This window comes from Chelonoidis abingdonii, chromosome 11 (assembly GCF_003597395.2).
Source record: "Chelonoidis abingdonii isolate Lonesome George chromosome 11, CheloAbing_2.0, whole genome shotgun sequence".
Lineage (NCBI taxonomy): Eukaryota > Metazoa > Chordata > Testudines > Testudinidae > Chelonoidis > Chelonoidis abingdonii.
In genome coordinates, this window is record NC_133779.1 from 23,593,495 (window position 1) to 23,599,620 (window position 6,126).

Genomic DNA, 6,126 nt, shown 5'->3' on the forward strand with positions numbered 1-6,126 from the left:
TGAGACCCTGGCTGGAAACAGTGTGCAACTAAAAATCAGCCCATGTGCCGCCTTTGGCACGTGTGCTGCAGGTTGCCAACCCCTCATCTAGATTTCCTGAGGTCTTTTCTAACCCTAATCGTCTATAATTCTAGGTTGCCAAGAAAGGTTGTGGAATCCGCATCACTGGAGGGTTTTAAGAAGCAGTTGGACAAATACTGGTCTGGGACAGTTTAGGTTTACTGGGATCTGCCATTTCTATGATTTTGTTGCCAAACATCATGGGTTCAAATCCCCCATGCGGCCATGAAAGGGGCAGTGAAAATGGCTATTCCTTCCCGTGAAATCCCATGCCCTGACATAGGAGGGCAGACCAGATTAGCACCGAGGTCCCTTTTGGCCTGGGAAATCTCTGAATGCCCCCCCTCTCGTTTTTACAGATGCTTGGGGAAGCTAAACCTCTGTCCCATAGCATTGTACGGTGGCCCAAGGGCCCGACAGACAGCTGATCTGCTTCCTATTCCCAGCTCTGGCCTGTTGGCTGATCGCAGGTGACTCCCTTCCGCCTGTGTGTCTCAGTTTCCCCATGGTTAATTACTCTGACCACTAGTTCCAGTCTCAGTTTGCCTAGTTTCTGGATCACATTATACTTTGTCAGCTGGACTGAGGAGCCCACGATCCAGTATTTGTTCCCCGTGTCGGTATCTGAGACTGGGATCAAGTCACTCCTTAACCTTTCCTTTGTTAAGCTAAATAAATCAAAATAGTCTTTCACTCTAAGGCCGGTTTTCTTTCATCATTCCTGTGGTTTTTATCTGAATTCCCCTGCACTCTTCTTTGGATCCACGCCTCCCTCACAGCCTCCTACCCAGCTCTCCAGACGTGTTCCCCACCTGACGCACTGTGCCATGGCTTTGCTGGTGCCTTGCCTGCAAGCTATTCCAGCCAGGAAGTGCTTGCCCAAATCATGTTGCAAAAGGTCCCAGCCTTGTCAGAATGCTCATTCACTTATGCTTTATAGCCGGGATGAACGTTGCGGCTAGGTCAAAGGGCATACCCATGCAGTTCACACTGATTCCACGACAAGGAATCCACCAGAACGGAGGGGCCTTTTGTTGCCAGGATATGACCCATGGGCTTGCACGAAGGTGTGGTTAAAGCTAGTTTGGGTTCTTTGGAAAGTGACGCATTATGAGGGGAAAAAATTCAACCAGCGTGCTGAGGCTGAGTGAGCTTTTGGACTTTAATTATTTCCTGCAGCAGGGAGTTTCACAAGTGAGTTATCCATCACCAGAAATGTATTTCCTTTGCTATTGGACGTCAGTTCATTGTGTTGCTGATATCGTTACCGTAGTGCCTAGAGGTCCCAGCTAAGACCACGGCCCCTGGGTGCTGCACAGACCCCGCTCCAGATCAGGGTCCCTTCCCCATTGTGCCATGCCACCTTGGTCTCATGTTATGGAAAAGGGGTAAATAGCAACATACTAGCCCTAATCACAACTCTGACCCTAAGCCCCTACTCAACCCTAAACTTCACTCCAAGTATTAAAATTAACCCCTACCCTAAACTATAACCCTATATCCCATCCCTAACCCTAAATCTAACCTCTAACCAAAACTGTAACCCTATACCCCATCTCTAACCCTAAATCTAACCTCTACCCAAAACTGTAACCCTATACCCCATCCCTAACCCTAAATCGAACCCTTAACCAAAACTAAAACCCTACACTCCATCCCTAATCCTAAAACTAACTACGACTGTTAGGAGGATTATTTTTTTACCCTTTCACTTTTCCAGTCCTTCTCGCATGAACAGAGAGCAACAATTTCCCGAAGTCCAAAGGTGCAAACAATTTGATGTTTATTGGGGTGACCTTTTAGCAAGCAGTGGCTTTAGTTTTCTTTCTGAGTGTCCCCCTTCCCAGCTCTGACACCACAGAGCCTTGCCTGTGTCCCTGTTCCCATTCCCTTTGCAAGGTCCAACTCTACATGGCGTTTAGCCTTTCTCACTTTATCCCTACATGTTCTGACCTCACTAAGGTAGCTTTCCTTGCTAATCCTGCCCATCTTCCACTCCTTGTAGGCTTTCTGCTTTTACTTACACAACCTACTACATGAGACGACTTGTCTCAATCGAGTGTTTGGCTGCATACTCCTGCCTATGGTTTTTTATTACAGACACTTTCTAGTATTGCAGGGCTTCCTACTAGTTTCTGCAACTTCGACTTAAAGTAATTCCAGGCCTCCTCCGCATTTAGAATTGGCACAGATGTATCTTCAGTTCCTAACCTCCTCTCCCTAATACGCATTTCCTTATTCTTTTAAAGTATCCCTCTTGAAGTTGCAAAAACCTATCCCAGATCGATCTTTTTGTTGACCTCCCATCAAGTTGAACTTGGAATTAGCTCATGATCAACTCGAACACAAGTTGTCTCCCACAACCATTTCTTTCTTATGACGTCCTCACTGCTCACCAAAACCAAATCTAACCAATGGCATCCCCTCTTTGTTGGGTTCCGTATCAAACGCTTGGTGAGAAAATCCATTCCAGCTATTCACATCCCAGAAAAAACTCTGAGCCCATTTATTCTTGCAGGCTTAGCCTTGATCTCAGCCAGTGCTGTATGCGGGACCAAGTTGTAAAGGTCTCCCATGATCACACATTTCCTCCTTTAGTGTTTACTTCGGTTAAAGGCATAATGAGGTCTCTATCATATCCAAGTCAGATTCCAGCGCGGTCTGTAGCCACCCCAAGCACTATCTCAGGGGAGGCTCTAGTAGCTTTCTTTCCAGTTGATCTTTGCCCAGACAGCTCTTCTATGTTCCTATTCCAAACTGCACTTCTTATTTTCTTTACAGTCACCTCATCTATTGATACTACAAGTACTCCATACCACTCACTTGCAATTTATTTCGTGCTTTCCTAAACAGGCACGTAACTTCAATTACCTGTTAGCTCCAGTAATGACTACTATTCCACCAATGTTTTACAGTAATCATCACCTATAAGCTATCCACTGTGTTTCCTTCCTGCACGCATGCTCCAGCTTCCTCCATTTGTTTACCTAGGGCTCCTCGCATAGGTGTATCAGAACATCTTAATATTTGCCATTCTGGCTCTACTGAGACATTCTTACCCAGTTCTTCCGACGTGTGAACGCAAAGTGGCCAGGCTGCCCCAGAGGGCAGTGAACCTAACAGTTGTAATGAATCACGCGTTGATCGTACATCTCCTGCCAATTCCATCTCCATTCTCTGACAAACAGGAAGCTAGGAACCATTTTGCTTACCCATCCTGGCTATAGGTAGTCCATTTAATGGATCCTTAAACCCTCCCATGAACTATTTATCCTTCTCTTTAAAACGCCGATTATCTAGTTCTAAGCCTTCTCACAACATTTCACGTCCTAGGTAAGGTTCCTCAAGTTGACTGTGCGCTGCTTCTGAATAAGAACTGTCCCTTTTATTTGTGTAACCTGCTGGCCTTTATAAAATAATACCTGATAAATACTGCACCTATCTATTCAAGGACCACTCGCCTATCACTAAACCGGACACAGAATCACAACATCACCCTTAGAGCCCCAACCAGGTTATCTATTCATCTCACCCACATCCACAACCCGGAATCCTGGAGCCCCCATTCATCTGCGAGGCTGCATTGGCACGCCGCTGAAGGGACTGTCCTCTGGATATGTGGACTATCTACTGCAGCCCTATGCCATCAGCACATCCTCAGCAATCTCTGTTGCACCACAATTTCTTGAGGAAAACTACATGCATTGGTGATCACTTCCCTAATATAGACACCATCTAGCCACTGGGATGGGAGGTCTCTACAACAGACATCCCACCCACAGATGTGAATTACCAAGCTTGGTTCGAGGAACTGTAATCCCTGATGATGCCACAGCCATACTGGCTGCTGGGATCTGTGCCTTTATACTACACCAACTATTTTCAAATTTGGATTGACAATATATATTACCTCCAGATCAGTGGCACGCTATGGGCACTCGCATGGCCCAACAATTGCCAATATTTATGGCGACCTGGAACAACGCTTCCTCCGCTCTCGTCCAACTCATGCCCCTTCTCTACCTACACTACCTTTGATGACATCTTCCTCATCTGGACCCATGGGAAGAGATTAATGGAAAAAATCCCACACGATTTCAACAGCTTCACCCCCATCAACCTCAGCCTGGACCAATCTACACAAGGGTGCACTTCCTAGACACCACAGTGCAAATCCAGTGATGATCATTGTTAACACCACTCTATACCAAAAACCCACTGACCGCTATGCCACCTCATATGCCTCCGCTTCATCCTGGACACACACACAATCCCATTGTCTACCGCCAAGCACTGAGGTACAACTGCACTGCTCAGCCCTCTCAGACAGAAACCAAACACCTACAAAATATTCACCATGCATTTCTCAAAACTACAATACCACACGAGGAAATAAGGAAACAAATCAACAGAGCCAGACATAGCACCCAAAGAGCCTCCATTGCAAGACAAGCTCAAAAGAAACCAACAGGACTCCACTGGCCATCACAAACAGTCCCCAGCTAACCCCTCCAAGCATCATAGGATCACAACCCAGTCCTGGACAAATGATCCCACACTTTCACAGGTCTTGGGTGGCAGGCCAGTCCTCACCCACAGACAACCTGTCCAACCTGTAAGCATATTCTCCCCAGTAAACTGCACACCGTACCATGTGTAACTCCACCTCAGAACCAATCCATGCAACAAACCTCGATGCCAACTCTGCCCACATATCTAACACCAGCGACACCATCACACGACCTAACCCAGTCAGCCACATCATCACCGGTTCATTCACCTGCACGTCCACCAAGTAATATCGCCATCATATGCCAGCATGGCCCTCTGCTATGTACATCGGCCAGACTGGACAGTCCTATGAAAAAGGATAAATGGACACAAATCAGATATTAGGAATGGAAATATACAAAACCCTGTAGGGAACACTTCAATCTCCGGACACACAATAGCAGATCTTAGGTAGCCTCCTCGCAGCAAAAAACCTCAGGACCAACATCAAAGAGAAACTGCTGAGCTTCTAGTTCATCTCCTGCAATTAGACACATCAAAAAGAAGCTCTGATGGTTGCCGCAACACAAAAGCAGGTTTCGTCCTCCCTTGGTTTTCACACCTCAACTGCTAGAAGAGGGCCTCATCCTCCCTGATTGAACTAACCTCGTTATCTCTAGCCTGCTTCTTGCTTGCATATATATACCTGCCCCTGGAAATTTCCACTACATGCATCCGACGAAGTGGGTATTCACCCATGAAAGTTTATGCTCCAATACGTCTGTTAGTCTATAAGATGCCACAGGACTCTTTGCTGCTTTTACAGATCCAGACTAACACGGCTACCCTTCTGAGAACTGGAGATAGATCACCTCCTAATGACCTCAGAAATGTCTGCTTCAATTATCTTTGGTAAACGAAATAACTAAGCAGTCATTTATTTTCTGATATGGCTGTAAAACTCATCTGAAAAGTTTTCAAAATAAATCTCTGTTTAAAAACGTATCGGGTGTACGGTACCTTCTACAAATGAAACCTTCATCTATCTCTGAGTTGTGAAGAATACGTGTTAAGGTTATAGCAACCAACGAGAATGCCCTTTTATGTAGGAAACCATGATTAAATCGAGTCTTCCTGACTAGCAGTTTAAATACTGATTTCAATCAAATCCTCCCTACCCTCTGTGTTCTTTCCCATGGCCCCTTCATTCCCCAGGGAAACCCACAAATATTTTTGGCGCCGAGCCCTGACTGGGCTGACAGGATTTTGCAAGGGCTACCCGGCGAGGCACTGGTGGAAGAGATGCCCCCCACTCCCCAGGTGCTCAACAGACACAAGATGTCTGAGGCCTTCGCCAGAGCATGGGGTGTGAGTGTGCGTGTCTGTGATAATCCTCTTTGCGAGATCTTGGCTCAGGTGAGTCTTTTCACAGGTGTGTGGGCGCTGGGAGGGGCACCACTGGGGCCAGCTGGCACCTGGCTCACAGCTGGATGCAATCATCCAGGAGCGAGTCAGCAAGCCAGATGTGGTCTGCAGGACAGAGCTGCCAAAGAACAGTCTTCTTCACCTGCTGGG